The 9,737-nt window shown below is 41.6% G+C and overlaps 1 protein-coding gene and 1 pseudogene across 2 annotated transcripts in view; both read left to right on the top strand.

Annotated features, from left to right (window-relative positions):
- The first annotated feature begins 1,898 nt into the window (after window positions 1–1,898).
- The window catches only part of Jakmip2 (janus kinase and microtubule interacting protein 2), a 72,971-nt gene continuing 65,132 nt past the window's right edge, over window positions 1,899–9,737 (top strand). For both annotated transcript variants that reach the window (XM_013349550.2, XM_013349549.2), the window contains exons 1-2: window positions 1,899–1,908; window positions 4,675–4,679. The gene's annotated coding sequence lies outside the window, so the exon portion shown is untranslated. The remainder of the gene's footprint in view (window positions 1,909–4,674; window positions 4,680–9,737) is intronic.
- On the top strand, window positions 2,418–3,669 carry LOC101991004 (annotated as a pseudogene).

Here is a 9,737-nt window from a genome sequence, read left to right as displayed (position 1 = left end):
ATCAAGACAACTTTAAGATACCATCTTACACCTGTCAGAATGGCTAAAATGAAAAACACCAATGATAGCCTTTGCTGGAGAGGGTATGGAGAAAGGGGTACACTCATCCATTGTTGGTGGGAATGCAAACTTGTGCAACCACTCTGGAAAGCACTCTGTGCTGAATTCTTGCAGAAACCTCTGAGCCCAGCTCCTTGCTTCCACCCTCATGCTGTTTTTTTTTTCTTCTATTCTAACTAGAACAGGCAGAGTAAAGTGCTAAGGACCCAGTCAGATCAGAAAACCTCTCCTAACGTCCCCAGGGTATCACCAGTTTCTTTGGGTAGAAGCTAGAACCAATTAAAAGAAGTCTAAAAGGCACAGCATGATCTATACATGCTGCTCTTCCATTAACGCCAGCCCTCAGCTTGGCTGCTTTCCTGGCTCCCTCCCTCACTCCAGCCTCCTGGTTTCCTGGAGTTCTAGGACTTGGATACTTCAACCTACTCTAGAGTCTTATACTAGCTTCTTCCTTAGGCACCCACATGGCCTACCCACTCTCATGCAGCTTCAAATATATCCTAGTAGCATAATTCACTCTCTGCCCTACATAAATCTCTTTGGTTAAAAAAATTAACATGTATTCACTATACTACATATCATACACTAGAATCACTAGAATGCATAATAACTTCATACATGTACATAAAATCCTCTTATTTCCTCCAGGTTAGAATCCCTCTTCCCCTCCCCTCATCAACATTATTTACTGTTTCCTTTCTCTTCTCAACCAGTCCCTATTCTACTTCTTCCTCTGTGCTTTTTTCCCTAACATGTTATGATACTGCAGCACTACATGCATATACTTGTATGTAGCACGTATGTATGTTGGCTTATTGTGTGTTCTCTAATGGTAGTTCCATAAGCCAAAGAAGTATTATTGATGATTAATGATTGCTTTCTGACCCTTCCTGGCCCTTTTATGCCAAGAACAGTGCTCGGCAGTTGTCTTAGTTATTGTTGCTGTGAAGAGACACCATGACCAAGGCAATTCTTACAAAGAAAAACATTTAAAGTTACTTACAGTTCACAGGTTCAGCCCATTACCATCATGGTACACCACGGTGGCATGCAGACAGGCTGGAAGATAGTGGTGCTGGAGAAGTAGCCAAATGACTTATATCTTGCAGGCAACAGAAAGTGGTGTGTTTCACTGAGCAGTGTCTTGAGTATGTATGAGACGTCAAAGTCTACCTCTACAATGAGACACTTCCTCCAACAAGAACATACCTATTCCAGGAAAGCCACAGCTCCTAATAGTACCACTCCCTATGAGCTTGTGGGGGCCAATTACATTCAAACCATCACATTCTACTCCCTGGCCTCCATAATCTCATAACATTATAATAATACAAAAATACATTTAGTCCAACTTCAAAAGTTCCCATAGTCTATCACAGTCTCAACATTGTTTAAAAGTACAAAACTGCTTCTGAGATCCATGGAATCTAACTCTAATGCCTCTATAAAATTAAAATCAAAAAAGGGATCACATACTTTCAACATATAATGATACATGGTATACATCACCAGTCCAGAACATAGGGAAGGGAGCATAGTGAGGAAATACTGGACCAAAGCAAAACTGAAAATCAGCTGGGCAAACTTTGAAATATGCATCTCCATGTTTGATGTCAAAACACTCGTTAGATTTCCAACTCTGTTCAGCTTTGTTGACTACAACACACTTCTTTCTCTTGGGCTGATTCCACTCCGTTAGCAGCTTTCTTTGGCAGGTGTCCCATAACTCTGGCCTCTCTAACATCTTGGGATCTCCAAGGCAACCCAGGCTTCAACTTCACAGCTTCACCCAGTGCCTTCTCTACTAGGCCTCCCTTCAGGGACAACCCCAACACAGGCCTGGTCTCAGTGATTTTGCTTCATCTTGGGTCAAATTCCATAGTCCCTTTTTACTATCCTTAACTCCAGAACCATGTGGCCCAAACGGCCAAGTTCTGTTGTTTACTGGGGCTGGAAATGGTCAATTACGTCTTCACTAGTTTTCTGTCCTTCATTGCCTAAGCTTGACTGTCCTGAAACTGGAACTCTAGATCAGACTGGCCTCAAACTAGGAGATCCGCAAACCTCTTCTTTCTTGAGTGCTGGGATTGAAGGTGTGTTCGACCACCCTGGGCTTTAAGACTTTCTTTAATTCCTTTTCACAAATGGGAAATTTAGCTGGATAGGATCTTGCCCTAAGGCCACCACTGCCTTTATTCCATTTCTCTTTCTGTTTATCTCCTTGAACAGAGGATTTAGCTCCACCTCACTTTTTGGTATTCATTATTTTCTTAAATTTTACATCTTGTGGCAGCTCGGCGTAGGGCCAGGCCTGCGCTCTCTCCACCTTCCTCCCCATCTCCAGTTGCCAGCTACACTGGTTTTGCAGCCCAGTACCCGGCGTGATCATCAACCCATTGCACGATGCCCCCGAAAAAGGGAGGAGATGGAATTAAACCACCCCCAATCATTGGACGATTTGGCACCTCACTGAAAATTGGTATTTTTGGATTGCCAAATGTTGGGAAGTCCACCTTCTTCAATGTACTAACCAATAGTCCAGCTTCCGCAGAGAACTTCCCCTTCTGAACTATCGATCCTAATGAGAGCAGGGTGCCTGTGCAGGATGAGAGGTTTGACTTCCTCTGCCAGTATCACAAGCCAGCAAGCAAGATTCCTGCTTTCCTAAATGTAGTGGATATTGCTGGCCTTGTGAAAAGAGCTCACAATGGGCAGGGCTTGGGGAATGACTTTCTATCTCATATTAGTGCCTATGATGGGATCTTTGATCTAACACGTGCTTTTTAAGATGATGATATCACGCATGTTGAAGGAAGTGTAGATCCCATTCGAGATATAGAAATAATTCATGAAGAGCTTCAGCTGAAAGATGAGGAAATGATTGGGCCCATTATAGATAAACTAGAGAAGGTGGCTGTGCGAGGAGGAGATAAGAAACTAAAGCCTGAATATGATATAATGTGCAAAGTCAGATCCTGGGTTATAGATCAAAAGAAGCCTGTACGCTTCTATCATGATTGGAATGACAAGGAGATTGAAGTGTTGAATAAGCACTTATTTTTGACCTCAAAGCCAATGGTCTACTTGGTTAGTCTTTCCGAAAAAGACTATATAAGAAAGAAAAACAAATGGTTGATAAAAATTAAAGACTGGGTGGACAAGTCTGACCCAGGTGCCTTGGTCATTCCTTTCAGTGGAGCCTTGGAACTCAAGTTGCAAGAATTGAGTGCCGAGGAGAGACAGAAGTATCTGGAGGTGAACATGACACAAAGCACTCTGCCAAAGATCATTAAGGCTGGGTTTGCAGCACTCCAGCTAGAATACTTTTTCACTGCAGGCCCAGACGAAGTCCGTGTGTGGACCATCAGGAAAGGAACGAAGGCTCCTCAGGCTGCAGGAAAAATTCACACAGATTTTGAAAAGGGCTTTATTATGGCTGAAGTAATGAAGTATGAGGACTTTAAGGAGGAGGGGTCTGAGAACGCAGTCAAGGCTGCTGGAAAATACAGGCAACAAGGCAGAAATTATATTGTTGAAGATAGAGATATTATCTTTTTCAAATTTAATACACCTCAGCAACCGAAAAAGAAATAAATTTTAGTTATTGTTCAGATAAACATACAACTTCTAAAATACATATACTGGGCTTGGGGATTTTGTTTTGTAAATTAAAGTTTCTGAAATCTAAAGAGACAAAGTTAGGAGTGGGAATCTTCTACAAACAAATTATTCTTATTTGTTTTTAAATTATAAGATACCGTATACCCTCAATGAAATGTGAATTGCTAAGCGTAAATAGTTTTGCTTCTCACATGAGTAAGACCCTACTTAAAACTGTAGAAGCTTTTCAAGAACCATATTACTCTCCTGATACTTCATTAATCTCCATCATGTATGCCAAGCCTGACACATTTGACAGTGAAGACAATCCTTTTTGAATCTACAGATAATGCATGTTTTACAGTACTCCAGATGTCCACACTCAATAAAACATTTGACAAAACCAAAAAAAAAAATTACATCTTGTAATTTACGCTGCTCAGATTGCTCCTTTCCATTATAACTTTTCATTAAAGTTACAACTAATACCACTTTTAGTGTATACTAGACTGTCCTGAGCTTTCCTCTGCCAAGGGAATGAATACAAAACTCTTCACTTTAGCCTCAGGCAGACTCTTCAAACAATGGCAAAAAGCAGCGATATTCTTCACCAAAATAGCACAAGAACAAGTTTAAGGCAACATGCTAAAATTCTTCTCTCAGAAACCTCTTGATCCAGGCATCCGCAGTTCAACAAGTCATATTCAGCATTACTGTCTTCCATGTTCCTACTAATATGGCCCATTAAGCAGCACTTAAACATTCCACTGCTTTTCTAACACCAACGCAATGTACCAAAGACCATATTGCTCCAAACAAAACCATGATTAGGCCTATCACAGAAGTACCCCATTCCTGGCGCCAACTTTTATCTTAGTTAAGTTTCGATTGCTGTGGAAAGACACCATGACCATGGTAACTCTTATAAAGGAAAGATTTAATTGGAGAGGCTCTCTTACAGTTCAGAGGTTCAGTCTGTTATCATCATGGTGTAACATGGTAGCGTTCAGATAGGCATGGTGCTGGCAAAGTGACCTACATCTTTTAGACAACAGGAAAGTGTGTCTTAGTGGGTGGTATATTGAGCATATATGAAAGCTTAAATTTCACCTCCACAGTGATGCACTTCTTCCAACGAGGTCATTTGACTCCAACAAAGTCACAGCTCCTAATAGTGTCACTCAGTACGAGTTTAAGGGGACCAATTACATTCAAATAACGACCACAGCAGCTATGAAGTATTCAATACCTTAATAGTGGTCAATCTGGCATTAATTTGGAACATTTGTACCTTTGTTGCTCAGTAAAACTTTCAGTGATGTTCTCTAAGAGATATTTTGCATATCTGAGACTCTCCAATCAAATGCTTTGGATACAATCCTTGCTCCATTGCTCTGGGCAGAATTTCCATTTTATTTATATCCACCCAGTCTCTTGTTACTCCATCTGAACAGATAAAATGGGATATTATGATCATTGTATGCTACTACTTGTTGTATTTTATCAGACTTAGTTTGAACACACCAATTTAATATTGCGAGACATCTATGAACCACATCCCTAGACTCCAGCATCTGAACCTGTCTTGTTGCCTCAACTCTTGTGATCATTTGGATAGCATAGCTAGTCTCTGTATACTAGTTATAGGAGTAATGGACACCCTTCTCTGTACCTTATTTTACATAATAAAATATTAACTGAGAGGTTATAATTACCACACATAGAAGAATCTTCAAATGAACTGCTTTAAACCATCAGGCCCTTTAGGCCTCTGAATGTAGTAATTGAGCGTGATGTGCAGTCATTTCCTAACTGTCGGAAACAGTTAGCTGTCAAGAAACAGATTGAGTCAATGGGTGGCTCACAGATATATGAACTGTGTAATGTTGGCAAATAGAAAAAAAAAACGTTGAATTTCCTTATTTGAATAATAGGATGTAACTTCCCCATGAATCTGTTTGGTGAAATATCTGGGCAATGGTAGAACCTGTGTGAGAGTGCCCAGAGCATCACTGTGATGAGTCACACACAAGCAAATGTAAATATTCCCAGTACTGTAAATGAGAAATGTGTCCTAGCCGGGCATAGTGGCATACCTCTGTAATCTCAGCATTTGTAAGGGTGAAGTAGGAGGATTACTGCAAATTTGAGGTCAGCTTAGGTTTCATAGTAATTTCCAGGCCAGCCTGTGCTAAAAAGTGAGACCCTGTCTCAAGAAAGAAAGAAAGGAAGAAAGAAAGGAAGGAAGGAAGGAAGGAAGGAAGGAAGGAAGAAAGAAAGAAAATGAGACAAATCTCAGTGCTGATATGAAATGTTTTTCAGCGGTGGCCAAACAGAAGGCCTCCTCCATGCTTTCTCCATAGCCCCTCAGCAGTTATTTTAAACATGAGAATATTGCAGATTTAATATCAGCCATAAAAATGGCCTTCTCTCCTATTTTACTCCATGCCCAAGTCAGGCAAGAGCCTTGATCCATTCCTAGTTCTCACTAATTCTTCCCATGTAATTTTCCTTCGCTCCTCCTTCCCTCTTCTCCAGACCACATGGCAGCTCCTCTGTCATCTTCCAAGACTCAGTCTGGCCATCCTTTCTGCCAGGAGTGTGCTGTGTTCCCCAGGGAGCAGACGCCCTCCTCTGTGCACCCCAGTGTCGGGTGTGTAGCTCCTGCGCCTCTCATTACATCTGCAGACTACAGTTCATTATTTACATGTTGGCCTCCCTGTGGGGGGAGAGTTGTAGAGAGGATTCATAAATCATACACTCAGGGGTAACTAAATGATTTTCCCCTCCCCCATCAGAGCCCTGAGCAGATAATGCATGTCGATGGCTTAGCACGTTGACCAGCCGTAATGCACGGTCAATGGCCATGATGATGCTGATGACTAGCAGCCTGGGAATGTCCATCCTTCACAGCGTGATGTGAGTCAGCAGACGAGGGGTAGAATTATCTTTACCAAAGAGATCGCAGTCAAGGATATTACAGGCCAGGACTCCCGCCCTTTGCAACAGAAAATTGTTTGCTACACACGCAGGAAATTCTTGAACCTTCTGACATTCTGAACTGTGGAAGAAAACAGCCCTGGGGCTCCATTTTTTCCTAACAAAGCTGTCTAGAGAAATAGATTAAAACCGAAAATGAAAAAGTACCGTTCCTGGTTTCTGTGGCACGAGGTAATAAATCAAAGAAACGACTGAGGGAAAATGTACCTCTCAAATACAGATTGCTAACATTCGAAAATAACTTGCTTAATTTTCGCGGGGCTCACACAGTTTGTGCATTGCTATGCTTAATGAGGGGGAAGCAAGCCTCTGCCAAGCATTAACGTGACCTGTGCCTCCTCCTGGAACAACGATGTACCTGAGGAACGATGCCGAGGCTACTGACAGAACTCACTATTCTTCAACGGCACCACTGTTTAGGCTCCATTCTTGTATGTTTCCCACAAACCTTTTGTTTTCATGTATCCGCTATGAGGCACTGTGCCCAACATTGAAAAGCGAGTCATGGACAGACGCAAGGAAGTCAAGCCAGAAGAAATCGAGATACTGAAGCAAGGGAGGTGAAAAGTGTAGGGAATGCAGCTTATTTGCACCCTGGAGGAGGCAGGGAGGCTTCTTTAAGAAAGGCAGGCTGAGAGAAAACAGTGTCCCTGATGATTTCCAAAATAGTATCTGTTTAAGTTCGGATCTAGTCGACCTCTGACTATATAGTTCCTGAAAGGGAGCCAGCATGTACTTGGTGGTTAGTTCTACTCAGTTGATTCCTAGCAAGCCCTGTTTGTAGCAGGATGTAGCTCTCTGACTTTCTGTGACTGTCTCTTGAATCTATGTCAGATTTGGAACAACGTATCTACTTGCATTAGTCTTGGCTCTCACTGACTGGCGTCAGTCTGTTGGGTTCAGCCTCATTCCTGCCTTCAGCCGATTGCCTGCCTGAACCTTTTCCTCCTTCCATTTCCTTCACTGCATTCTCTCGTGTTTTGATTTTTGATTTTTTTTCTCCAGAAGCCATATTCGATTCCCATTATAGAAGCAGCACAGTCATTTTTGTAGGTATCTTTGGAACAGGGAAGAACAGCTTCAGGAGAGTTGTGATATCTCGCCATCTGACATTAAGAAAGCTGGTGTCTGATTTCAATTTGAACACTTACCTTTGCACGTGTGTAAATGTGAGCTGTCTGGTTCTTCTTCAGTGCCACAGATCCTATCACATTGAAATTGACTCCCATAAAGAGTTTTGATACTGATTTCAAGTAAGTTATAGAAGAAACTTCTAATAGGTAAATAAACTTATGATAAATAAGTAAACCAGTGATAAAAAGAAAGTACTGCTGTTCTCAAATGTGAGTCTTTAAAAAAGAAGACTATTTCAGATACAGGTGTTTTGGTGATTGTATTCATAAGCTCCTGGAGCAAAGTCGTTCAAGCTACAGTGGCATTCCGTCTACATCACATGATCAAGGGCAATGCCTTCGTTTCTTTCTTCATCTTTTCTCTTCAGCCTAGTATTTACAATGTGTGGTAGCGGAATGTGAACGTGTACTATTTAACTTAGGACCTGACTTTAAAGTTCCTGAACGTGTTCGTTTAAGTTATTCCTAAACCACAAGGGACTTTTTTTTTTTTCCTTTTGGCACCTTCTGCATTCTTTGTTGTCCCACTTACTAGAGTGTTGTGTCATCCATGCTGGATTTTTCGAGGATGGATTGTGTACAGGTCAGACACGGGTAACTACCACTGGTGCGGAGAAAATGAGCGCCACAGCCGAGTTAAGTGCAGAGGTTTGCATTTCCCAGTGCTCATCCTCACCGCCTTGCTCTTGAATTCTCTACTCTCTGTCTGCTCTTTCCTGATGTTCCCTGAGGTTTGCTGAGGGAGGGACCAAGAAAGATGTCCCAATTAGGGCTGAGCACCTCACTCTCTTATTCGAAGCACAACAAATCTCACCCTAACTGCTGCCCTCTTCCAGAAGGACACTTCTGTGGAGTGCAGCCCAGGTCTCTGGGTAGAAACACCAGGGTTTAGCCTGAAATCAGACATCAGGACCATTCCACAAAATAGCAACAGCAAGTTCTACCTTAGGACCACGGAATACCCCAGTCACGGATTACAAATTAGCACATCTAAACCCCTTTTAAAACATAAAAGTCCCAGTAAGGATAAACAAAATGCAAATCAGTACCTAGGACATCAGGACATACTTTTTCCTCACCTCTTTTTTTTATCTTTGTGTTTTGGATTTTGTGTTTGTTTCTGAGAAAGTGTCTCTCTGTGCAGTATAGTTGGTATCAAACATATGAAACCCTTTTCTACAGCTCCGTGAGCGTTTTGATTACAGGTGTCTTCCACCACACCAGCCTGAATCGCATATGCTGAGCACGTAGAATGAACCATTCTTATCAAACATAATAATACATGAATTATTCCTATACAAGTGTCCTGCCTTCCAGGATTTTCTGTCCCTTCCATGTTAGCCTTCAGGTTCCAGCCTTACAATGTCCTTCTGAAAAGTCATCTATTAACTCTGAACTATTTATTCAGAATCACTTCGTGCCCACTGTCGTAAGCAGTGGGATTCAACGAGGAGATAAGCATCAAATGGACAGAATCTTAGACTAAGGGTGCAGTCTTTCTTTGTGTGTGTGTGTGTGAGTATGTGTGTGCGTGCGTGCACACACATGCGTACACTAGCACACACACACACACACACACACACACACACACACCTGAAATCTTCCCCATTGAGAATATGAAGCTTCATTTAGTACATACATACTGCACTATGTCCAACTGTAACATAATGTTTTATATATAGTTTTATTTCAGAGATAGTATCTGAACTGATTGTTAATTTGTTTTCCCTATAAAGAATAGTCCATAGAGTTAGGATAATCACTTTAGTAAAACTTTTCTTTCAAGAGCCCGTCAACTTGAATACATGCATGCATGCATGCATGCATGCGTCCACAGCTACACACAGACTGCAAGGAATGAACTTTCAACACAGGATGTTATTTTGTAATTTTGTAACATTTATTAATTTAATCCATTGTCTGTGGTGTGTGTGTGTGTGTGTG

Source organism: Microtus ochrogaster, chromosome 18 (genome assembly GCF_000317375.1).
Source record: "Microtus ochrogaster isolate Prairie Vole_2 chromosome 18, MicOch1.0, whole genome shotgun sequence".
Classification (NCBI taxonomy): domain Eukaryota; kingdom Metazoa; phylum Chordata; class Mammalia; order Rodentia; family Cricetidae; genus Microtus; species Microtus ochrogaster.
This window is presented reverse-complemented; position numbering and strand designations above follow the sequence as displayed.